The sequence below is a fragment of the Lathyrus oleraceus genome, chromosome 5, assembly GCF_024323335.1.
Source record: "Lathyrus oleraceus cultivar Zhongwan6 chromosome 5, CAAS_Psat_ZW6_1.0, whole genome shotgun sequence".
Lineage (NCBI taxonomy): Eukaryota > Viridiplantae > Streptophyta > Magnoliopsida > Fabales > Fabaceae > Lathyrus > Lathyrus oleraceus.
This window is the reverse complement of record NC_066583.1, coordinates 6,268,777-6,296,194: the sequence shown is the minus strand read 5'-3', so window position 1 is coordinate 6,296,194 and position 27,418 is coordinate 6,268,777.

Here is a 27,418-nt window from a genome sequence, read left to right as displayed (position 1 = left end):
AAGTATGTAGGCAGGAGATTGAGCTGATCTCTCCGGGCGCCCTTTTTTTCTTTTTGTGTGTGTTGTCTGACCTTTGCTAGGCTCGAGTCCCTGACTCCTTAGCATTTGCTGTCTGTCTGTTTGTTTGTGTTTGACAGTTGTAGGCTGAGTCCCAGACTCCCTACCTATCTGTTGTGTTGTTTAGGTTCGGATGCTGATGTAAGTCCATCGATTGGCATTCAGGCTCCACGTTTGCCTGTGTTTTGTTTTGTTTGCGTGCGTGTCAGCCGAGCTACGAATGCTCTGATTCTCCTTCGTCCAAAGGAGATACGTATGCATAGGATGCAACATCCTAGCGAGCATGTGTCGTTTCCCCTGTCCGAACTACTTCGACTCTGATGTCTATGCCTGATAGACTAAGTAGGCCCAGGATACGATATCCTGCCGAGTTAGTTTCAGTCAGTCTCTTTCGCTTCTTTCAGCCAGTGTGTGTGTGTTTGAGCAGTGTTTAGCAACCAATTTTCTTTCCTTTTGTGCGTGGATCCCGTAGAGTACTACGGATGCGTAGGGTGCCTAACACCTTCCCTTCGCATAACCGACTCCCGAACCCATCCTCTTTGGTCGCGAGACCATGTTCTTTCCTAGGTTTACTTCGAGCGTTTCCTTTCCCTCTTTTAGGATAAATAACGCACGGTGGCGGCTCTGTTGTTTCTTTCTTTTCCCGCCGGTTTTTCGCGCGATGCGACAATCAGCATTAAGCAACATCAGCTAACAGCAAAACAAACATCATCATGGGAAAATTCTGGAAATGCTAGGGTTTAAACACAACAGTATGCATCTTCATCATCAACAATTCGAATCTTCAAGAAAATTTCCAGAAATTAAAAACACATACATAATAACGCTCAGCATGGCAAGGTGAATGAGAATCCAACATTAATTTTCAACAAAACATGCTGTGTATCAGGAATCGAGCAAAATATCATATGAGCATCATCCTTCATTTCCAGATTTCTAACAATATACTCAACTATTTTACACGAGACAAAGTTTAAAGCAACCAGCAAACCAAAACCTATTTAACACATGGCATAGTTTGGAGAATGAAGATAATCGAAAACCTACTTGTTTTTGAAGCAAGTTGTAAACAGTGGTCCTTTGAGTGATTCAGGTGCAAACAGATGAAGATAATACTTTGGAGTGTTGAATCCTTGAGGTTGTTTGGTTCAGCAAAGCTTGGAGCTCTTCAAATCTCCTTTCACCATTGTTGAAGCTTGAGGAAAACAGAACAAATAGGGGCTGCACAGGTATGGTTTGAGGATGCAAAATGCTTCCAAAGATTGTACAAGTAATGAGGGATGCAAGGGTTACTCGAGTTCTTTGATGGTTTGTGCAGAAATCCAAGTCGAGCCAATATGCAAGAAAGAGAGAATGTCTATTTTCTGAACTTGGAGGCTGCTCTTCTAGGGTTGGATTTGACAGAAAAATGTCTTTTATATTTCTGTTTTGCACTGCTAATCCAAATGATAAGCTAGTTTTGTTTAAATGAAGCTAATTGCAAATTGCTAATTTGGTACAAATGAACATGGAGGTGCAAAGTCTTGGTCGAATTGGGCCTGAAACCAGCTGCCAATGACTTACATGTTTGCTGTTTGTGGTCTGTACATGACTTGCTTACTTGTTTTGTTCAAATGAAGCTTTTTGCCAAAATTGCCAATCTTGTACAAATGAAGTGGAGGGTGTAGCATTGCACGGTTTGGGCCTTGAAACAGGCTGTAGACAGACCACATTTTTGCTGTTTTGTGTGTGCTTGTGAAATGCTGTACTTGTTTTACTCTTTTGATTCCAATTTGCAAAAAATGCCAAGTTTGTATCTTGTGTCAAAATGGTAGTAAAATGGTGGTATGAACATGATTTAGGGCTTGGAGCAAATCACAAATATGATTTAAAACATTTCCCAATTGGCCAAAGTGAGAAAAAGTCAAAGAATCAAAAAGTCAAAGTTTGGTCAAACTTGGTTTTTAAATGAAATAGGTCCAAAAATGCCATTTTGATTGGCAAGGTTTTGATGAATTAAATTTATATTTTTGGAAAGAGGAGGAAAAATGTGGTTTGTAGGAAAAAACCCCACCAAATTTGGCCTTATGGTTTGAGAGATATGGCTCTTTGAAGTTCAAAAATTGGTGAAAATGATTTGATCATATCTTGACAACCACACATGGGATTTGAGAGTTCTTGGACTTTTTGAAAATGGGAGAACAAGATCTTCAACTTTCATGTTGGGAAAAAATTCATTTGAAGCTTGTGTCATGATGCAAGTTTAAGATCAAGAAGTTTCCATTTTTGGCAGTTGAAATTACAGGTCCACTTTCTATTTTGGGAAATTTTCTGTTTGACTTGATTTTCTTCCATGATGAGGTTTGACATGATAGATGAGGCTTATACAAGCATGAATGAGCTCCTTCAAATCAATTCTATCCATCAAATCACTGATTAAATCCACAGTTGACCAAGTTTGACTTTTCTAGGGTTTTGGATGACTGAAGCACTTCTGATGAATTCCAAACCCTAATTCTTTGAGACCTTGACTTCAAATGATGTCCCAAGATGTATGAACTTTGATTATTGATCATGGTTCCCAAATTCTGCAAGAATGGCCACCATCCATTGCTTTGACTGACTGTTGACTGTCTTTGACCTAATTGCTGATGATTGCTTCAACTGCAAGCAACAAGGTTAAACTGACAATGTTTTTGTACTTTTTGGTTAGTAAACATATGAAAGGCAAAGATATACAAATGCAAAGTATGCTTGGTGATCAAGAAACAAACCACAAGGCAATCTACCCACTAGGAGGGAAGCTAAGGCATGCAATGATCCTTGAGGCCATGATATGAATGATATGGGCCATGAGGGATCTTAGGGCCCAAAATTGGGGTCTTACAGCGCCGAGCCGGACTCAGTTGCAGAGTCTTTGTCAAAAATCTGGTGAAAGCTTCAAGGAGTACGCCCAGAGGTGGCGTGAGTTGGCTGCAAGAGTACAACCCCCTATGCTGGAAAGGGAGCTGACTGACATGTTCATCGGTACACTACAGGGTGTGTTCATGGACCGGATAGGGAGTTGCCCATTCGGTAGTTTCTCAGACGTCGTAATCTGTGGGGAGAGGACTGAGAGTCTGATCAAAGCTGGGAAGATTCAAGATGTTGGGTCCTCGTCTTCCAAGAAACCGTTTGCTGAGGCACCTCGCAGGAGAGAGGGTGAAACCAATGCTGTGCAACACGGTAGAAGAAATGTGAACAGAAATCAGTATCGCCAGGTTGCTGTTGTGACCATTCCGGCGCCTCAACCTCGTCAACAGCAACAACAGAGAGTTCAACAACCGCCACAACAACAACAACAACAGCAATGTCCGTATCAGCCGAGACAGAGGATGCCTGATCGATGTTTTGATCCTTTACCTATGACCTATGCTGAGTTGTTGCCTGAGTTGCTCAGATTAGGATTCGTGGAGTTGAGAACCATGGCTCCGTTGACAAAAATACCACCTGGGTATGATGCCAACGTGCGATGTGATTTCCACTCTGGTGCACCGGGGCACCACATTGAGAACTGCAGGGCTTTTCATCATAAGGTCCAGGACCTAATTGACGCTAAAACTATCAATTTTTCTCCTGTGCCGAATGTTGTAAACAATCCTATGCCTCCGCATGGTGCACACAGAGTGAACAATATCGAAGGGGGAGAAGCTGAAGACTTGGTGGTCAATGTTGAAGATGTTCAGACTTTACTGTTTGTTGTGAAGGACCGTTTGTTGAATGGGGGAGTATTCACGGGCTGTTGTGAAGGCTGTGTAGACTGCTCAGAGTCAGAGAATGGTTGTAATCAGTTGAGGGCTGGTATACAGAATCTGATTGACGAGGGTTGTTTGCAGTTCAGTCGGGCTGTTAGAGATCGTGGGGTGGTGTCAACCGTCACTATCTATTTCAAACCGTCCGAGGGGCGTGGTCAGAGGACTGGTAATGCGCCTGCAGTTAGTGGTACTCCTGTTACTATTTCCGCTCCTGTAACTGGCAGTGCTTCGGGTAGAAGGGCTGTTGGCAATAGGGTTGTGCCATGGAAATATGACAATGCTTACCGCAATAATCGAAGGGCTGAAAGTCAGGTCAGGCCGGTGAATCAGTCTCCTGTGACTATTGGTGTGACTGGTAGAACTCCGGTGATTGCAAGTCCAGTTGTGGATAATGTTGGGGGACCCGGAGGTTTTACCAGAAGTGGACGTCTGTTTGCTCCGCAACCGTTGAGAGATAACAATGCCGAAGCTCTTGCTAAGGCTAAAGGTAAACAGGCTGTGGTTGATGAAGAACCGGCTCAGAAAGAGGCGCCTGAGGGATCGTTTGAGAAGGACGTGGAGGAGTTCATGAAAATAATCAAGAAGAGTGACTACAAGATTGTAGATCAATGGAATCAGACTCCGTCCAAAATTTCTATCCTCTCATTGCTTCTGTGCTCTGAGGCACATCGTAACGCCCTGTTGAAGATGCTAAATCTGGCTTATGTGCCTCAAGAGATATCTGTCAACCAACTGGAGGGAGTGATTGCCAACGTGAGTACCAGGCACGGTTTGGGGTTCACCGATTTGGATTTGACGCCTGAGGGACGTAACCATAACAAGGCCTTGCACATCACCATGGAGTGCAAGGGGGCAATGTTGTCTCACGTGTTGGTAGACACTGGCTCTTCGCTGAATGTGCTGCCTAAGAAGACTTTGGGCAAGATTGATATGGAAGGGGTTATCCTCACTCCAAGTGACCTGATTGTGTGTGCATTCGATGGATCCAAGCGGTCAGTTTTTGGTGAAGTCACATTGCCAGTGAAAATTGGTCCAGAGGTCTTTGACATTGTTTTCTATGTGATGGATATCCAGCCAGCATACAGTTGTTTGTTGGGGCATCCTTGGATTCACGCAGCTGGGGCAATTTCGTCAACTCTCCACCAAAAGTTGAAGTATGTCTGGAACGGTCAGATTGTGACCGTGTGCGGTGAAGAAGATATTCTGGTGAGTCACCTATCCTCTTTCAAGTATGTAGAGGTGGATGGCGAGATCCACGAAACTTTATGCCAGGCATTCGAGACTGTTGCTCTTGAGAGGGTGGCTTTTGCTGAGCAGAAGAAGCCAGGTGCCTCAGTTGCATCGTATAAGCAGGCCAAGGAGGTTGTCAACTCTGGTAAAGCTGAAGGTTGGGGCAAGATGGTGGATTTGCCTATCAAAGAAGACAAGTTCGGAATTGGTTATCAACCTTTGCAGGCGGAGCAGAGTGTGCAGACAGGTCCGAGTACCTTTACCAGCGCTGGGCTGATGAATCACGGTGATGTCTTTGCAACCGGTGCTGAAGACTGTGACAGTGATTGTGATCTGGACAACTGGGTTCGCCCGTGTGCACCAGGGGAGATGATCAACAACTGGATAGCAGAAGATATGGTCCAAGTTACTCTTCAAACAGAGTAATTTTCTTTTGTTTTTCATTTTGCACAAAACCCTACGTTCGGCCCAGGGCGTAGTGGTTCATTGTAGGGCCTCATCATGTTTTTTCAATGATATCATTAATAAAGGACGTTTTGCAAACGATTTTGTGATCCCTGTCTTTCTATTTTTGTTTTTCGTTTTTCAAAATAAAAAATGGCAATGTTTTTGTTTTTTGTGACTTTCTTGAATTCTTTTTCTAAAACAAAGCATTAAACATGCAGAATCGATCTTACGGAATCCACTATGAACAGTTCTGTTATGCCTCAGTATGATTTCAATAATCCCATCTACCAAGCTGAAGAGGAGAGCGAGGAAGACTGTGAACTCCCTAAAGAATTTGTCAGATTGTTGAAGCAAGAGGAAAGGGTCATCCAACCTCATCAGGAGGAGTTGGAGATTATTAATCTTGGTACTGAGGACGCCAGAAAAGATATTAAGATCGGGGCTGCTTTGAAGGAAGACGTCAAGAGCAGGTTGATTGAGATGCTGAGAGAATATGTGGAGATATTCGCCTGGTCGTATCAAGATATGCCTGGGTTAGATACCGATATTGTGGTGCATAGACTACCTCTCAGAGAAGAGTGTCCTTCAGTCAAGTAGAAGCTTCGCAGAACTAGTCCTGATATGGCTGTTAAGATCAAGGAAGAGGTTCAGAAGCAGTTCGATGCAGGTTTCCTGTCAGTTACCACTTATCCCCCGTGGGTGGCCAACATCGTTCCCGTGCCGAAGAAGGATGGCAAAGTCAGAATGTGTGTCGATTACCGGGATTTGAACAGAGCGAGTCCGAAAGATGATTTCCCATTACCTCACATTGATGTATTGGTTGTTAATACGGCTCAATCCTCGGTTTTCTCTTTCATGGATGGTTTTTCTGGATATAATCAGATCAAGATGGCACCAGAATACATGGAAAAGACAACATTCATTACACCTTGGGGCACGTTCTGCTATAAGGTGATGCCATTTGGGCTGAAGAATGTCGGTGCTACCTATCAGAGGGCTATGACGACTCTCTTTCATGACATGATGCACAAAGAGATTGAAGTGTACGTGGATGATATGATTGCGAAGTCGCAGACAGAAGAGGAGCACCTGGTCAATTTGCAGAAGTTGTTCGACAGATTGAGAAAGTTCAAACTGAGGCTGAACCCGAACAAGTGTACGTTTGGTGTGAGATCCGGGAAGCTGTTGGGCTTCATTGTCAGTGAGAAAGGGATTGAGATTGATCCAGCAAAAGTCAAAGCTATTTGAGAAATGCCTGAACCGAAAACAGAAAAGCAGGTTCGTGGGTTTTTAGGGAGACTGAACTACATTGCAAGGTTTGTATCTCACCTAACTGCCACGTGTGAACCAATATTCAAATTGCTAAGAAAGAATCAAGCAATTAGGTGGAATGACGACTGTCAGAAAGATTTTGACAAGATAAAAGAGTATTTACAGAAACCTCCAATCCTTATACCTCCAGTTCCTGGGAGACCACTGATAATGTACCTGTCAGTGACTGAGAATTCGATGGGGTGTGTATTGGGACAGCATGACGAGTCTGGTCGAAAAGAGCATGCCATATACGACCTTATCAAAAAGTTTACCGACTGTGAAATCAAATATTCACAGCTTGAGAAAACTTGTTGTGCTTTGGCCTGGGCTGCTCACCGACCGAGGCAGTATATGTTGAACCATACTACCTTGTTGATTTCTAAGATGGATCCAGTGAAGTACATCTTTGAGAAGCCGGATCTCACCAGACGTGTCGCCCGTTGGCAGATGATCTTAACAGAATATTATATCCAGTACACGTCACAAAAGGCCATCAAAGGTAGTATTTTGTCAGACTACCTTGCCGAGCAACCTATTGATGATTATCAGCCGATGATGTTTGAATTCCCTGATGAAGACATCATGTATCTTAGGATGAAAGATTGTGAAGAGCCTCTTGTCGAGGAAGGACCGGATCCTGATGACAAGTGGACATTGATGTTTGATGGGGCTGTGAATGTGAATGGCAACGGTGTTGGTGCAGTGCTTATCAATCCTAAAGGTGCTCATATACCTTTTTCTGCCAGATTGACTTTTGACGTCACCAACAACGAGGCTGAGTATGAGGCTTGTATCATGGGGATAGAAGAAGCCATTGATCTCAGAATCAAAACGCTTGACATATATGGAGATTCCGCTCTAGTGATCAATCAGGTCAACGGAGATTGGAACACCAATCAGCCACGTTTGATTCCTTATAGAGATTACACCAGAAGAATACTGACGTTCTTCAAGAAGGTGAAGCTGTATCATGTCCCCCGGGATGAGAATCAGATGGATGATGCCTTGGCTACTTTGTCTTCTATGATCAAAGTTCATTGGTGGAATCATGTGCCACATGTTGCGGTGAATCGACTCGAGAGGCCTGCGTGTGTGTTTGCAGCCGAGTCTGTTGTTGATGAGAAGCCGTGGTATTATGATATCAAGAACTTCCTCAAGAGCCAGGAGTATCCTGAAGGTGCGTCGAAGAATGACAAGAAAACCCTGAGAAGGCTAGCTGGAAGCTTTTATTTGAATCAGGATGACGTGCTGTATAAGAGGAACTTTAACATGGTTCTGCTCAGATGCATGGATAGACACGAAGCAGGCATGTTGATGCAAGAAGTGCATGAGGGTTCGTTTGGTACCCATGCTGGTGGTCATGCAATGTCGAAGAAATTGCTGAGAGCCGGTTATTACTGGATGACTATGGAATCCGATTGTTTCAAATACGCTCGGAAGTGCCATAAGTGTCAAATTTATGCTGATAAGGTGCATGTACCACCAAGCCCTCTGAATGTCATGAATTCGCCTTGGTCGTTCGCCATGTGGGGCATTGACATGATTGGGAAGATTGAGCCTACTGCTTCGAATGGACATTGCTTCATCCTGGTTGCGATTGATTACTTCACCAAATGGGTGGAAGCAGCTTCTTATGCTAATGTGACTAAACAAGTGGTTGCCCGGTTCATCAAGAAGGAAATCATCTGTCGTTATGGGGTCCCCGAGAGAATCATCACTGACAATGGTTCGAATCTCAATAACAAGATGATGAAAGAGCTTTGTAAAGATTTCAAGATTGAACATCACAATTCTTCTCCGTACAAACCGAAGACGAATGGTGTTGTAGAGGCGGCAAACAAGAATATCAAGAAGATTGTGCGGAAGATGGTCGTGATGTACAAGGATTGGCATGAGATGTTGCCTTTCGCTTTGCATGGGTACCGTACCTCAGTACGTACGTCGACCGGGGCAACCCCTTACTCCCTTGTGTATGGTATGGAAGCAGTCCTACCTGTTGAAGTGGAGATTCCTTCTCTGAGAGTCCTGTTGGATGTCAAGCTTGACGAAGCTGAGTGGATTCGAACAAGGTTTAACGAGTTGAGCCTTATCGAGGAGAGACGGTTAGCAGCTGTGTGCCATGGGCAGTTGTATCAGAGAAGAATGAAGAGAGCCTTTGATCAGAAAGTGCGTCCTCGAAGCTATCAAACTGGTGATCTAGTTTTGAAGAGGATCCTTCCTCCCGGTACAGATAACAAGGGCAAATGGACTCCTAATTATGAAGGTCCATATGTTGTTAAGAAGGTTTTCTCTGGCGGAGCCTTGATGCTTACAACTATGGATGGTGAAGATTTCCCGTCCCCTGTTAACTCAGATGTAGTCAAAAAATACTTCGCATAAATTGACCCGCTGGACAAAAAGAATAAAAGAGTCCAGGCAAAAAAGGGCATCCCGGCGAACCAAAAAAAAAAGAGAAAAGGTTCGGGCAAAAGTTAGGGATAAAAGAATGAAAAGAATTTGTACACCCGGTAAGTCGAAAACCCGCAAGGGCGGCTTAGGCAAAAATGGGTATCCCGGTGGATTGAAAACCCGAAAGGGAAATCCAGCCAAAAGAGGGATTAAAGCAAAGACTACAGTCTTAGTTCATCTGTACTTCATCGCGCTTCGTCGTCTGCCATCTCGAAAGATGTGACCGGTCCAGTCATTCTTCTCAGAAAGCAAGGAAGTTGGGAGGAAAACTGATGATCTGTGAGTTATAACAGAATTGGGAAATAGTGGATGCCGTGTTCACATTGCCATTAGGATAGATTTTTCCTTTTGTGCGCAATTACCTCTTTCTAGGAATTGCTTCCCGATGTATTCGCCTTTTCAGGCCCATTTTCAATCAATAAAAGTCGTTATTCAGATAAATTGCTCTCTCGTTTTTATTTTACTGTGTTGTTTGCAAAAACGTCCGAATTTTTGATAAACATTGCATATAAAAACATGAAGGCTAAACAATAACGTGCAGGAAGATAAAACATTTGAAAATCATGTTGAATGTTGAGGACACTTGAACGTATCTTGTCCATGCAACCCCTGGGGCATGTTTGTCGTGCTCTTTTGCAGGTTGTTGTTTTTTTAATTCATGGCTGAAGCAGGTAAGCCATGGTTGATTCCTCAACAGTATGAGAGGATGGGGATGTTCCCCAGCAGATGAAGCAAGGTCGAGACTTGTCTCCTCAGCATAGTTAAGCCATGGTTGATTCCCCAACAGGCTTGGAAGTGGTTGTTTCCCCAAGCAAGTTTGAAGGCTATCAGAGCTATTTTTTCTCCTCTGCAGAGATGTCCGTGGATAGTGCCATCTATTCCCAACAGAGCTAAGGATTGTTAAACCCCCAGCTAGCTTGAAATCTACCGAGTTCCTAGCTGAGTCTGAAGATTGAGTTCCCCACTGAGTTGGAAGGATGTTGTATCCCCAGCGGAGGTGTCAGCGGAGTGGTTTTATTCCCCAGCAGTCTGGTTTGAAGTACTGCTATTCCCAGCAGGGTCGTGAAACGCCTTTCCCCGGCTGGGTTGTGGATTATTTCCCCAACAAAGTCATGCTTTTCCTCAGCAGAGTGGTGTATGCCTGTCCCCATCAGGGTTGTGAAGGTGTTCCCCTAGCAGATCTCCCGAGCAGAGGTTTGTGTTGATGGTCTTCCTCAGCAGGGTCCCCGAGTGGATCATGTTCGTTGAAAATTATCTCCAGCCGAGTTTATCCTACCTGTGGATTGGATTGGCAGCTCTCCCCAGCGAAGTTGCATTGATTGTGTCCCAAGCGGAGTCCGTGGATGGGGATCCTTTCTTCAGCAGCAGTGCTACTCTCCAGCATGGGTGAGAAGTTGGTGTTACTCCCCGCAGAGTATTCCTCAGACAGAGTCTCCCCACAAAGCTGGAGTATCTGATTAGTTTACTCCCCGGCAGGAGTTCATCATTTTGCATTTCGCATGTAGTATTCATTGCATCCTTAAATCGCGTAGCATTTCCATTCAATATGGAGCATTACGCCATAGAAAAATTCAAACATATGCATTCATATGTCAAACCTAATTGGATCATATCCCTGGCAGAGACGGATCATTGTTCAACATTTGTACAGCACGTTCGCTACAGTTGCTCCTGACAGCATTCAGGTTGATTCTCCCCAGTAAGCTCCCCAGTGACTCACCTCTCCGTTGGTGTCGGTAAACGTTGAGTTTTTCCTATTCGTCCGTTGACGTATAGTGGTATCCCCCCCACAGGTCATCCGTTGATGTCTGTGTCACCTCTCCGTTGGTGTCGGTAAACGTTGAGTTTTTCTCAATCGTCCGTTGACGTTTGGTTATGATTAGCTTTTCCCCAGTAGGGTCACCTTCTCCGTTGGTGTCGATAAACGTCGAGCTTCTCCAGGTCATCCGTTGATGTCTGGTCACCTTTCTCCGTTGGTGTCGATAAACGTCGAGCTTCTCCCGTTCGTCCGTTGACGTCTGGTCGAGTCTTTCCCATTCATCCGTTGATGTCTGGTCACCTTTCTCCGTTGGTGTCGATAAATGTCGAGCTTCTCCCGTTTGTCCGTTGACGTCTGGTCGAGTCTTTCCCATTCATCAGTTGATGTCTGGTCACCTTTCTCCGTTGGTGTCGATAAACGTCGAGCTTCTCCCGTTCGTCCGTTGACGTCTGGTCGAGTCTTTCCCATTCATCCGTTGATGTCTGGTCACCTTTCTCCATTGGTGTCGATAAACGTCGAGCTTCTCCCGTTCGTCCGTTGACGTCTGGTCGAGTCTTTCCCATTCATCCGTTGATGTCTGGTCACCTTTCTCCGTTGGTTTCGATAAACGTCGAGCTTCTCCCGTTCGTCCGTTGACGTCTGGTCGAGTCTTTCCCATTCATCCGTTGATGTCTGGTCACCTTTCTCCATTGGTGTCGATAAACGTCGAGCTTCTCCCGTTCGTCCGTTGACGTCTGGTCGAGTCTTTCCCATTCATCGTTGATGTCTGGTCACCTTTCTCCGTTGGTTTCGATAAACGTTGAGTTTTTCCCATTCGTCCGTTGACGTCTGGTTGTATATTTCTCTTTCCATTCATCCGTTGATGCCTGGTCACCTCTCCGTTGGTTTCGATAAACGTTGAGTTTTTCCCATTCATCCGTTGACGTCTGGTTGTATATTTCTTTTTCCATTCATCCGTTGATGTCTGGTCACCTCCCTGTTGGTTTCGATAAACGTTGAGTTTTTCCCATTCATCCGTTGACGTCTGGTTGTATATTTCTTTTTCCATTCATCCGTTGATGTCTGGTCACCTCTCTGTTGGTTTCGATAAACGTTGAGTTTTTCCCATTCGTCCGTTGACGTGTGGTTGTATATGTCTTTTTCCATTCATCCGTTGATGTCTGGTCAGCTCTCTGTTTGTTTCGATAAACGTTGAGTTTTTCCCATTCGTCCGTTGACGTATGGTTGTACCTTTTTCCCATTCATCCGTTGATGTCTGGTCACCTCTCCGTTGGTTTCGATAAACATCGAGTTTTTCCTAGTCGTCCGTTGGCGTCTAGTTGTGATTTCTTTGTTCCCATCCATCATCCTTCGATGACGGGTTGTGGTTCCTTTTTCTGAAGAAAAAAAAAATCAAAATCCCCAGTGGAGTCGTTGGTAGACATCTTGACTGGTTCAGTGACAAATATCAGATCACAGTGGAAGCTTCCGTTGGTGAATTTTCCTTTCTTGGATCCCCGCAGAGTGCAAATTTCTACGGTTCTTCGGTATTCAATCCCTGTTTACCTTGAAGGTCTGACAGCCGTTGCTCTCATCCATTCAGGTTACCAGCTGATTGAATAGGGGCATCTGTAGCACCTCAAATTTGCACCTCCCATTTGTACATTCATTTCATTGTTAGGTCATTACCATTGCATTGTCCATTGCATAGTCCATCAAGTCATCAGGCAAGACTGGTCAAGAGATTTAACTGTGCAAGCAAGCAAGTGAATTTTCCATGAGATCAAAGCCCTAAGGTGGGTACAATGAGTTCATATGACCCAAGGATCATTTTGAAGTGGTTTGGCCAAAGATTGAAGGTTCAAAGCTCATCAGTCAATGTACAAATCATCTGAAACCCTAAAAAGTCAACAGAAGTCAACTGTCAGTTCAACTGTGGATTTGGAGGTGGGAGATGGTTAGAGATGCCTTATTCATGTGGGAATAAGTCTCATTTGACATTTCAAACATCAACATTGAAGGATTTGAGGTCAGATCAAAACTTGCCCAAAATAGTAAGTGACCTGTAATTTGAAATTGCCAAAAATGGAAAGGTTTTAAACTCAAGATTACATCATCAAGAAAGCTTCAAATGAAATTTTGTCCAACATGAGAGTTGAAGATCTTTCTCTCCCATTTCCAAAAAGTCCAAGATCATCAATTCTCATGTGTGGTTGAAGAGATATGATCAAAACATGGCAAGGTGTACTTGAAGGTTCAAATGGGCATAACTTTCAAACCAAAAGTCCAAATTAAGTGGTTCTTTTTGCATTGTTCTTATTTTGACCTATGCTTTCCAAATCATGCATTACATGCCATGCATTATCATCATATAATCATTTGGTATTTCACTTGATTTTTGGAGGGAAAATTAAAGTTTGAAATTGGTGCATTGTTCACACATTCTACCATGACCATTGGCTCCAAAATGATATTTTGAGTGGATTTGGTCACAAACATGTGCACTGTTCATCATAATTCCATGCATAGAGGTGAAATGCTAATTTTGCACTTACACTCCTATTTTGCTAATTACAATTGCCATGGCCTAAACATGATTAGGAGAGTGATTAGGGAGAGGTATATAAGCCTAAACATAACTGTTTTCAGCTAACCACAGTCACAATTCTCAGATCTAGATCCAAATGACAAAGTTTTCTCTCAAATTTTTCTTCAATTTTTTCCAAACAAGATCCATTTCTCTTGATCAATTCATCATCTGGAGGCATTATGGAGCAAGTTTGAAGGAAGATCCAAAGGAATTCGTGCAGTTTTGAAGCAGCTTGAAGCTTGAGTTCATCCATGGCAAATCAAAATTCTGGCCAAATCGCATGCAGTTGAGCCTCAATTCTTCCTCCAATTACGTGTACAAGCATTTTAGAAGATTCTTGGAGCATTGCAAAGGCTTAAATCCAGCTAGTTCCAGAACTGCTCTACAAGAGGTCACAAAATCAACTCTCATAATTTTGATTTTCATTGCCATGATGTTATAGATCTTGCTATGCTGAGTAATTTAGGCTTTGAATCGTGCAATTTCGTGCTGTTTTGAGTGAGAACTGATTGTTTGAAGTTTTGTTGATGAATCTTCTTCCCTTCGATTCATGCATGTGTAATGTTTTTTTGATGAAATGATTGGTGATTATTGATATGTGATGAAGGATCTACATGTTGCTATGCTTGATTTTCAATTCTGGACATTTTGAAATTTTCTGGAAATTCGTGGATGAAGATCTTCAAGATCTTCATCATGTTCATAGCCACCTGCACATTACCTGCGAATTTTGTTATGACCTTCATACGCTTACCTGCGAATTTTGCTGCGTGTTCATCACCTTTACCTACGGATTATGCATGCATGTGTGTTAGGGTTTGTACCAAACGACCGTGTTTTATATGCGCGCGCCTGGCCATTTGAATTTCGCTTCAGTTCGATTCCCCGGCTCAATGCAAAAATTCAAACGCCTTGCCTATTTTTTCCTTTTCCCTCCATATGTTCATACATGCTTCTCATATCATTTTTCATTTTTTCTTCACCTTCCAAAATTCATAAATAATTGAATAATGATCCAAAAATTATGTGGTTTTTCGCCTTGTGTTCCTCATTGTGTCTAGTATTTTATGAACATTTTTCCATAAATTGTGCACGGCTGGAAATTATTTTATGCTAGGGTTTGTGTACATGTATGCATTCTTGACATTGCCTTGCCATATCTTTTGTGAAATGCTGAGATTTTATCCAATGCTCATGAAAATTTACATGATGAAACTAGACTCTTGGCTTGACATTTTGGTGTTGATTTGGTATTTTTACCATTTGTGGTTTCTGTTTTATGATCATGTGAAGTTAGGTGTGACAATTCATGTCACACCTTGTGATGTCCAACTGGATTAATTTGTTTGCCATGCCGAATGTTATCCAAATGCCTTGATTTTTTGCATGATGCTTGATATGGATGTTGTGATTACTCATGATGTTTGTTGGAATTTTTGGATTGATTTCTGATTTGATTGAGATTTTTCATTCTGGATGGTCACATTTGAACTTTTTGAATTGCCTTGATCTTCATTCTTTTGTGAAATGCTTGTCCTTAATCTAATGAATGTGAAACTTTGCACACTATTTCTAGACATGTTGAATGTTGTTTTGGCTTTGGTTTGAGGTTTTTTCCATAATCCATTTCTGTTTTAGGCTTATGCTAAGTTGGTGTGACAATTGGTGTCACACATGTGCTTGTTATGTTTGCCTTGACTTATGCAATGTGATTACCATGCCTAATGTTGTCCAATGCTCCTAATTTTTTGTGTGACGATCATGTTGTATGTTCTGTTTACTCATGAATTTTTCCAATATTATTTGAGTCATTTTTGATTTAATGTGCATTTGTTGCTTCTAATGTCACAATGTGGTCACAACTTGCATACCTTGTCATGTTTGATTCATGAAATTCTTTTGGTTAATGATATTGATATGAGACCTTTTGGATTGTGTTCTTGATTGAATAAGGTTGATTCATGTCAAATTTCATGTTCTGTTTTGAATTTTTTTTCTCCATCTTTGACCCTAGGCCTTGACCTAGTGGTTTGTAACTCACAGTTTAGCTTTGATTTCAGGTTTACACATCCAAGTCCATAGTTGATGATGCTTCCTCACTTGAGCATTGATGTTTGCTCTAGATGTTGACTAATTTGAAGTTGTTTTGTAGGTTGATGCCAAGTTACTTGTGTTGTGCCCATTGGCTTGTGCCTTGCACATTGCTTGCTTATCTGTCTGATTGTGTGATTGACTGTCTGTTTGATTGTTTGACTTGTATACTGATTGGGTTAGATTTTTTTCAGGTACATAAGTTGCTTTGAGTTCTTTTGAACTCGCTTTTGCTTTGCTTGGTTGCTTAGCCATTTGAGGTATAACTCTCTGACTTCATGTAGTCTGGAAGACCTGTCCTGTTATGTGGGCAGGCACCTGTCTGAAGCCCTCCTTAAGAGGAAATGCTTGTGTTTGTTTATCTTTGTGCCAAGCAGGAAAAGTCCTCTTATGAGGCAATTGGCAGATAAAAGAGATGTGTAGTCCATCTCCTGCTACTCAGTGTGTCATTCACTTTGCTCACACACCTTGTGTTGATGCATTGTGGATATTAACCCAAGATCTTTGTTGTGTCAGTCATCTGTGGAGAAGAGTTCCAACTTTCTGAACTCCCACATCTTCATTTGTTTGAAGCTCTCCCAGGCCAGGGATAAGAGCTGTGAGGTCTTACCCTCACTTCCCATTTCATCTGCTTCACCCTAACTCTCAATGTTAGGGTTAAGAGCTAATTACACCCGATTCCAGTTGGCTTGTGTTTCACAGCCTAACCTTGTATGAGCCCAATTGATTGTATATAGTGTGTGTGATTATTTATTGTGCTTGTGTATTTGCCTGTGCTGTTTAGGATAGCTTGCTCCCTGTGCAAGTTAGATAGAAACCTCAACCTAGGACCATGGTGAATTTACATGATAACTATTAGGCTCGAGTTAGTCTCCCTTCTAGTTTGTCATTTCCCAGTCTCTGGTTAGGTTAGAAGTTCTTTCCCTGCGTAGGGGAACTACGTCGCCCTGATCCTCATACCAGATGAGGTACGTAGGCAGGAGATGAGCTGATCAGGGCGACGTAAACAATCGTCATCCACGAGGATATATCTCGGTGGGGAATATGGAAGAAAGGATAAACGCTTTCTACCTATGGGGCTGACTCTATATGGAGAGATCAGACGCACACATCTGCTTGGGGAGATATATACCACCAAATAGTAGGAGACAACAAACAATGATATATGGCAAAGAAATGCAACATGAATATCTGAATGTTATAATTATGCATGTATATGCATGATTTATGTTTGATGAATGCTGACAAACAGACATATCTAACACAAACAGGTCCAGGAATCAACCATCCGGTACTACATCTCAAAGGGAGGAAGCCAGAATCACCGGAGAGTATCCAATCTATAGGGGATCAGAGACACCAGGAAACATCAATACCTCTGCAGGGAATAAATCATCACAGATAAAATCCACCATACCAATAACTCTACTGGGGATTTATCCGAGGAAATGAAGGAATTCTGGGGATCAACCACCAAATGCCGAACCTTCCAAAGAGAACACATCTGCTGAGGAGGAAAGAGCATTACTCTGCTAAAGGGAGGGGAGGTGAATAACCTCAACAAGCACTCTACTTGGTGGGATAAACCACAACAATATTATGGAGGAAGAGGATACAGTTATGCCAGGAATATGAACAAATGTCTCACCTTGTTGGATATCATACCACCCTCGGGAGAGCACTGAGGATCTCTTAAGTATCCTTTCGTCATTGTGAATGTTCACTTTGTTTAAAAACAATTTGTGAAAAGCTTATTTGTTTAAAACAATGATATTTTCTCAACTGAAACATGTAAAACATTTGTTGAATAGAAACAAATAAGAGTGCAAATAATTAGATAAAAGGCTCAAATTTATTTGATAGAATGGTAGTCTGCAAATGGCAAGACTCCATAGATCTTTACAAATTTGAAATTGGTGATATATATTGGAAAAGGGCTACATTGAACATAATGACCATTTCTCCACCAATTCTGAATCCGATGTATTTGAAACTTCAGTTGATGATGACTGAGCGAGCATCTCTGATGGATGACAATTGAAAGTCTTGTCAGGATGCAGTTACTTTCCAAATCCCTAATTTTTGCCTAGATTGCCCCCGGATGAGGTATTCAATCTAGCGGGATACATATATATTTTTTTATATCTCTAAATTTTTCCTGGACCGCCCTTTCGGGTTTTCAATCCACCGAGACGCTCATTTTTGCCTAAGCCGCCCTTTCGGGTTTTCAACTTAGTGAGCTATTTTGTTTTTATTTTTAGGCGAAGTATTTCTTGACTGCATCCGAATTCACAGGACGAGTGAAATCCTCCCCATCCATAGTTGTAAGTATTAAAGCACCGCCTGAAAAGGCTCTCTTAACAATATATGGACCTTCATAGTTTAGAGTCCACTTGCCCCTGGAATCGGGTGCGAAAGACAAGACTTTATTGAGCACAAGGTCACCTTCAAGGAACACACGAGGCTTGACCTTCTTATCAAAAGCTTTCTTCATTCTTTGCTGATATAACTGACCATGACACATGGCAGTCAATCTCTTTTCTTCAATCAGATTCAACTGGTCATAAAGACTTTGAACCCATTCAGCATCAGTCAACTTGGCTTCCATCAAGACTCTCATTGATGGGATCTCCACCTCTACTGGGAGTACAGCCTCCATGTGATAAATAAGAGAGAAAGGGGTTGCCCCTGTTGAAGTGCGGACAGATGTACGATATCCGTGTAAAGCAAATGGCAGCATCTCATGTCAATCCTTGTATGTGACAACCATCTTCTGGATAATCTTCTTGATATTCTTGTTAGCAGCTTCAACAACCCCATTCATCTTGGGTCTATAAGGAGAAGAATTATGATGTGCTATCTTGAACTCGCTACACAGCTCTTTCATCATCTTGTTGTTCAAGTTAGATCCATTATCAGTAATGATCTTATCTGGCACACCATATCGGCATATGAGTTGATTCTTGATAAACTTCACGACCACCTGCCTGGTCACATTTGCATATGATGCAGCTTCAACCCACTTGGTGAAGTAATCAATTGCTACGAGAATAAATATGTGTCCATTGGATGCTTTCGGCTCTATCATGCCAATCATGTCAATTCCCCACATAGAGAAGGGCCAATCATGTCGGAGGAATATGAATCTTGTCCGCGTAAATCTGACACTTATGACATTTCTTCACATATTTGCAGCAGTCAGACTCCATTGTCAGCCAATAGTAACCTACTCTTAACATCTTTCTAGCCATGGCATGTCCATTGGAATGAGTACCAAATGAACCCTCATGGACCTTAGTCATTAACAGGTCTGCTTCGTGTCTATCCACGCATCTGAGTAGAACCATGTCAAAATTTCTCTTGTAAAGCACATCACCATTGAGGTAGAAACTGCCATATAATCTCCTCAAAGTCTTCCTATCTTTCACATATGCCCTAGGCGGGTAAATCTGGATCTGAAGGAAACACTTGATATCATAATACCTTGGCTTATCATCTTTCCCTTCTTCAACTGCAAATACATGAGCTGGTATGTCCAAGCGCATCACAGTGATATTGGGAACTTCATTCCACAGTTTAACCACAATCATCGAAGCCAACGTAGCAAGAGCATCCGCCATCCGATTCTCATCTCGAGGAATATGATGGAAGTCAACCTCAGTAAAGAATGTTGAAATCCTTCTTGCATAATCCCTATAGGGAATGAGACCAGGCTGATTCGTCTCCCACTCACCCTTAATCTGATTGACAACGAGGGCCGAATCATCATAAACATCAAGATGCTTGATCCTAAGATCAATGCACTCCTCCAATCCCATAATACAGGCCTCATACTCAGCCATATTATTCGTGCATTTGAAAGTTAGCCTTGTTGTAAAAGTGTGTGCCCTGAGGAGTAATAATCACTGCCCCAATACCGTTTCCATATTGATTTACAACGCCATCAAATACTATACTCCATCTGGAACCAGGTTCTGGCCCTTCATCAAGTGTAGGCTCATCACAATCTTTCATTTTCAAATACAGAATCTCCTCATCCGGGAAGTCATACTGAACTGACTGATAATCCTCGATCGGCTGATGTGCCAAGTGGTCAGCCAAGATACTACCTTTGATAGCTTTTTGAGCTCGATACTCAATATCATACTCAGACAACAACATCTGTCAACGGGAAATCCTCCCAGTTAAAGAAGGCTTCTCAAATATGTACTTGATTGGATCCATTCTGGATATCAACCAAGTCGTATGATTTATCATATACTGGCATAAGCGCTTAGCAGCCCAAGCCAAAGCATAGCATGTTTTCTCAAGCATTGAGTATCGAGACTCACAATTAGTGAACTTCTTACTTAAGTAGTAGATGACATACTCTTTCTTTCCTGATTCATCTTGCTGACCCAGGACACAACCCATTGAATCTTCAAGAACAGTCAGATACATAATCAAGGGTCTCCCTTCCACAGGCGGGGACAGAATCGGAGGCTCGGACAAGTACTCTTTAATACTGTCAAAAGCTTTCTGGCAGTCCTCGGTCCAATCATGAGACTGATCTTTCCGGAGGAGCTTGAATATTGGCGGACATGTGGCAGTCATGTGGGATATGAATCTGGAAATGTAATTCAAGTGACCAAGAAAACCTCGGACTTGCTTCTCAGTTTTGGGCGCAGGCATCTCTTGTATTACTTTGACCTTTGCAGGATCAACCTCAATACCTCTTTCGCTGACAATGAAGCCCAATAACTTGCCAGAACGGACTCCAAATGTACACTTGTTGGGATTCAGACGAAGCTTAAACTTCCTCAAACGCTGAAAAAGCTTCAACAGGTGCTCTACATGTTCAACTTCCGTTCTTGACTTAGCAATCATATCGTCAACATATACCTCAATCTCCTTGTGCATCATATCAGGAAACAAGGTATTCATTTCTCGTCGATACGTGGCTCCGGCGTTCTTCAAACCGAAGGGCATCACTCGATAACAGAATGTTCCCCAAGGTGTGATGAATGTTGTCTTCTCCATATCCTCGGGTGCCATCTTAATCTGATTATATCCGTAAAATCCGTCCATAAACGAGAAGACCTTGAATTTAGTTGTATTGTCTACCAACATATCAATATGTGGTAGAGGAAAATCATCTTTCGGACTAGCTTTATTCAAGTCCCTATAGTCCACACACATCCGGACTTTTCCATCTTTCTTAGGCACGGGCACAATATTGGCCACCCATTGAGGATATGTAGAAGTCACCAGAAACCCCGCATCAATTTGCTTCTGAACTTCCTCTTTGATCTTCACCGCCATATCAGGATGAGTTCTTCTGAGCTTCTGCTTCACAGGCACGCACTCAGGCTTTAAAGGTAGGAAATGTTGTACAATATCGGTGTCTAGACCAGGCATGTCCTCATATGACCATGCAAAGACATTAACGTATTCTCGCAGCAATTCAATCAACCCCTTTTTAACAGATTCTTCCAGGAGTGCCCAAATCTTGACCTCTCGCACACAATCTTCAGACCCCAAGTTGACTGTTTCCAGATTCTCAAGATGTGGCTGAATGATCTTCTCTTCGTGCTCAAGTAGACGGGTGATCTCATCAGGAATCTCTTCAACATCATCTTCCTCTGCCTCAAACACAGGGAACTCAAAATTGGGAGATGGCGTTGGGTCATTATGTTCAATGGGTCTAGAAATCAACCTGCATAATGATTTTGGATATGAAAAGCTTTAGAATTCAAACAAGGCAAATCATTATGCAGATGAAAAGATTGATTTTATTTTATTTTTAGGGTTTTATGTGATCACCAATTTCATGCAAAAAGCAAAAAGGGAAAATAATTTGGAAAAACAAACATTTAACATGAATTTATTGAATGAAAATATCATTGTATTTATGTTGCCAACAATGTCATCACTCCTCCTTTTGGCATGGGAGAAGGGTTTTTAAACAAAGTGATCATTACGTTGACTTATGGATGACTGTAGGAACATCCACAACGACCCAATTGTGGCAGATCCCTCCAGGGATGATGAAATTGTTGGAATCCTCTGCATCCTCTTCCAAGATAGCAGCAGCTTCTTCGTCCTGACCAGTGTGGATAAAACCTCCACTCTTAAACAACCCTTGTGCGTTGAAGACCCCAGAAGAAAAGCTAATGCCAGCCCGGGATTTATTGTCTTCTAGTTCAATCATTTTTCCTAAACCAGCAGTTGCACCACATTCGATGGCCAACTTTGCATCTTTGTAGGAAGCAAATGAAGGAGTTCTCTTCTCAATAGGCTCAGCTATAGATAAAGCTTGGAAAGGAGTTCCAACTTCATCCTCAGCATCTATATATGAGAAGGAAGACAAGTGGCTAACCAGGAGAGCCTTTTCTCCCCCTACCACTACCAGTTTCTTGTTCTTCACAAATTTCAGCTTCTGGTGTAGGGTGGATGTCACGGCACCAGCCTCGTGAATCCATGGTCTGCCCAAGAGACAGTTGTATGATGGGTGAATGTCCATAACCTGGAAGGTAATTTGGAAATCACTTGGTCCAATCTTGATTGGGAGATCAACTTCCCCAATCACAGTTTTTCGGGACCCATCTAAAGCTTTCACAAGTACTCCACTCTGCCTCATGAGAGGCCCTTGATATGACAGTTTCGAGAGAGTGGATTTTGGCAATACATTCAAGGATGACCCAGTGTCCACCAGCACATTGGACATGACGTCGTCTTTACAGTTCATGGAAATGTGTAATGCCAAGTTGTGGTCTCTTCCCTCCTCAGGGAGATCAGAGTCACAGAAACTCAAATTGTTATAAGCAGTAATGTTTGCAACAATGTGTAACACCTCAAAATTTGCCCTCCTCTCTGGGGACTAGCTTAACATATTGCATTGCATTTGTAGGTCATTAGTCATTGCATATTGCATATCATGTGGTAACATTGTGCAAATCATCCTCCTAGGTCTTGGTCAGAAGATAAGAGGTTGGAGATGCAAGCCTAGGGTTTCATTGGACTGATCATTAGCCATCTGAGGATTGGGCTACAAATTAGGGTTTTGATTCTCAAGGAGATTGATCTTGATCTTGGTTGAAATGATACATCATCATCATCATGGTCTTGTTATCATCCAGAAGATTCAAGAAGATTGATCAGATACCTTGAGATTAGGGTTTTGATCACTGGTCAACCCTAATCATCTGCATTGGGGCCAATCAGGGCTTGGCAAGGAGATGGGGTCTATAATGGATAAGGGGATCATCACATGATTGTATTGAGATTATGGAAGCTAGGGTTTCATCATTGAGCCATTTCATCAGGAGTTTGAGGCTCAACTTGATCAGTGCATAGCCAAATTCATCTATCAATCAAAAAAGTCAATTATGGTCAACTGTGCTTGATTTTATGGATTTGGAGGTGGGAGAGAGTTGGATACACTTCATTCATGTTGAAACAAGTTTCATTTGACATTTCAAAGATCAAGAATGAAGAAAATAAAGTCAGGAGAAAAGTTGCCAAAAATGGAAAGTGACTTGTAATGGAAGTTTCCAAAAATGGAAAGTTTTTCACCTCAAAATTACATGTCCAAAAAGGCTTCAAATGAAATTTTGTTCAACATGAAAGTTGTAGATCTTGCTCTCACCTTTCCAAAAAGTCCAAGAACTTGAATTTCTCATGTATGGTTGACAAGTTATGGTCCAATCATTCTCCAAAAATGCCTAAATTCAAAGTGGCATAACTTTCACATGGAATGGCCAATTTGGGTGATCTTTCTTTGAGCAAACCCCATTTTACATGTACTTTCATGATGCATGGTCAAAATTCATCAAAAATGAGCATGGCAAAAAGTCATTTTTTAAGTGACTTCTTTTGAATTTTTGGTGTGAACATGTGAATTTGAGATTTACAAGGCCTATGCATATGAAACCACTTCCAACACACTCCAAATAGCAAATATGACTTGTTGGAACTGTCATGGTACTGTTACATTGCCAATTTGAAAAGGTCATTTTTGGACTTTCACTTAAAATCACATTAACACTAATTCATCCAATTTTGTTAATTCTGATTAAGAGATGGATTAAGAAGTTGGTATAAAGCCTTAACTGTAACAGAATTGCTAATCACAATCACATTCTCCAAGATTGCAACAAACTTTTTCATCAAAACCTCTCAAATTCTTCAAAACTTTATCACACATTTTTCACAATTCTGATCCAAATCTTCATCAATCTTGTTCATTCTTCGTGGATCCATGCTCCATATACCTTGAGGAAGAACTGTTTCATTGAATCCATGCCAAAAGCTTCAAGAACTTGGACTGTCCAAAGCTTGCACAACAATGGCAATTCCACGAATCTTGCAACTGAAGCATCTCTGAGCTGGTGAACCTTTTCCATTCAACTTCTTCATCAATAAGTTGTAACTGTTTTGGCCTTTTGCACCTCGAAACATCCAAATCGTGATCTGCAATCTCCAAGAGGTAGAGTTTCGAAAGTCTCCATTGCTTGAATCTTGATATGCGTTTTGTAGATTGTTCAACATAGATCATCATGCTGTTTGTGGTTTTTAATTTGATTGAGTATTGGATGAGAAATCGTGATTTGAAGTTTGATGTGCATTTCTATTTTTGATCGATCCCGTTGATATGTTGAGAGTTAGGAGAAACCAATTGCATATCCTTAATCCTCGTTGAAAGACGGTCACGATGATGTACGATTTGTAGCATTTGGTTAGAATTCGTTCATGGCCAATTTCTGGATTTTCTGAAGATGTTCTTGCTCAAGAACATGATGAACATGCGTTTGATCCAATTTTCCATGGCCTGGTTTGAATTTGTGTTTACCGCGCCTCAGAGCCAATGAGAAGGAGCCAACGCATTAAAATGAAACGGTGTCGTTTTGTTCTTGTGGTTTAATATTACAGTTTTGCCATTTTCAGTTTATTATTTCATTATTTCTCATTTCTTTTTCAATTTTCATTTCAATTTAATGCTTGATCTTCAAAAATTCATAGGAGCTTCATTTTTTATCCAAATTTTATGAGATTTTTTGCATGATTCTCCTTGTAACGTGTAGATTTTAATGGTGATTTTTGTGATTTTTATGCACATGTGGAAAATAAAAATGCTTAGGGATTGTTTGGATGTATGCAATTTGTACATGTCTTGCCTTTTCACTCATGAAATGATGATGTTTCCAAATAAATTGATGAAATTTTTTGTGCATATTCTGGACTCTTTGCTGGTGATTTTGATGTATGGTTTGTAATTTTTGGATACCTGGTTGAGGAGATATGAGTTTTTGATTAGAGGTGTGACAATTTGTGTCACACCAAGCTTGATGAATTTTATGATTTTATTTGCCATGCCTAGGGATATTGGATTGTGCCAAATTTTTGCATGATTGAGAATTGGTATGTTGAGGTGACATGTGAATTTTTCTGGATTTATTGATGGCATTTCCTATTTGATTGGAATTTTTCCCTCTGTTTGGTCATTTTGTGATTTTTTGTGACACGTGTTGGTATTTGCTTTGTGAAATGATGGTCATTGATTGGATGGATGTGGAATTTGACATGTGAATTGTAGACACATTATAGGTCATTGTGGTTTTGATCCCATTCATTTATCATGTATTGTCACTGTTTTATGATTTTTGGAAGTTGATGCTTGTGTTGATGCCTTGTGTTGGCTTGTTTGAAATTGTCTGAACTTCTTGATTTTCATTGACCTACTTCCCTTGATCCAAATGAGCTGAAATTTGATATGCTATTCATTGGATATGTTCTGTTTAGACTTGAATGTTTGTGGAATTAATTGGATTGTTTTGGTATGGATTTGATGATGATCATTCTGTTTGGTCCTTTGAGGTTGCAAATTGCATGTTTGGTGCCTTTTTATGCATGAAATGATAATGGTGATGGATATGAGCATGGGACCAACTGCATTTGTTTCTAAATTGATTGATTGAGATTTTGGATAATTTTCACTTGCTGTTTTGGATTTTTCATCTCCTTTGGACCCTAGGCTTGGCCTAGTGGTCTTGTTTCTCACTTTTGAATTGTGTTTCAGGTTGAGATGCAAAGGCCTTAAGGAGAAAAATGCAAGTTGATTAAATTAAGTTTGGTTGCTTGTTGTAAACTAACTTGTGTTGTTTTGTAGGATGCTTGACTCAATTGAGTTGATTGTACTTTGCACATTGCATTGATTGACTGTACAGATTAACTGTTTGACTTTTGCTGTTTAATGTTGGTTTGTCTGGAATACTGACTGTACTTGATTGATTCCAGGTACCATAGTCGCTTTAGTTCTTTAAGAACTTGCTGTGCTGCTGCTTGGTTGTATAAACCAGTTAAGGTAGACTCTCTTGTCTCCATGTAGTCTGGAAGACCTGGCTTGTTATTTAGCCAGGCAACTGTCTGAAGTCCTCCTTAAGAGGCGATGTTTGTGATTGTTTAATTTTGTCCCCAAGCAGGTAAAGACCTCTATGAGGCAATTGGCGGAACCCAAGGGATATGCAATCTATCCCCCCCTATTCTTGTTGAGTCGTCCCTCTGCTCACACCACTGTGTTGATGCATTGGGACATTAACCCAAGATCTTGTGCTGTTGCACAGTCGAGTCAGAGTCTTGAGCGTAGAAGGGTTCCTCCTTTCTGGACCCACGCTCCTTTGTCTGAAGCTCTCCCTGGCCAGGGATAAGAGATGTGAAGTCTAATCTTCACTCACCTTTCATCTGCTTCACCCTGACTCTCAATGTCAGGGTTAAGAGCGAACACTACCCTGTACAGTTGACTTGCCTCGGCAGTCCACCCTTGTTTTAGCCTCACTTGACTGGATATAGTGTGTGTTATGTGAATGTTTGCTTTATTTTGATTGAGCGTGTGTGCTTTGTTTTTCCTGGTTAGGATTAGCTTGCTGTTGTGCAAGTAGATAGAAACCATAACATAGGGCAATGATGCATGATAACACTAGGCTCGAGTCCAGCTCCCTAGTAGTGTGTCTCCCCTTGGTTTCTGGCTAGAATTTCTTTCCCTTTCAGGGGAACTACGTCGCCCTGATCCTCATATCAGATGAGGTACGTAGGCAGGAGACCGTGCGAGGTCTCTCTGGGCACTTTTTTTTCTTTTCTTTGTGTGTGTTTGCTTGTTAACCCTCTTGTGTGTCAGGATATGGATGTAAGCCCAGCGATTGGCTGTCCGTATCCTGATTGTGTTTGTTTGGTTCGGAAGCCGATGTAAGTCCAGCGATTGGCATTCGGGTTCCAGGTTTGCCTGTGTTCGTGTGTGTCTTGTTTGGCGTGCGCGAGCTGAACTACGGCAGCTCTGATTCTCGTTTCAGACGAGATACGTAGGCATAGGATGCGATATCCTAGCGAGCCCTCTTCCTCTTATCCCACCTGGGTTGTCTTCGGTGTGTGTGTGTGATGTTTGTTTTAGCAACCTTTTCTTTCTTTTAGAGCGTGGATCCCGTCGAGTACGACGGACGTGAGGGGTGCTAATACCTTCCCCTTGCGTAACCGACTCCCGTACCCTTTCTCTTTGGTCGCGAGACCTCGCTTTTTCCAGGTTTACTCTGAGCGTTTCCTTTCCCTCTTTTGGGATAAATAACGCACGGTGGCGACTCTGTGTTGTGTTTTGTTTCAGCCCGCCGGTTGTTTTTTGCGGATGCGACACAATGCTATCGAATTGTTCTATAATGACATCATGATCTACATATGCCACATCCAAAACTTTCTGCAGAGCCT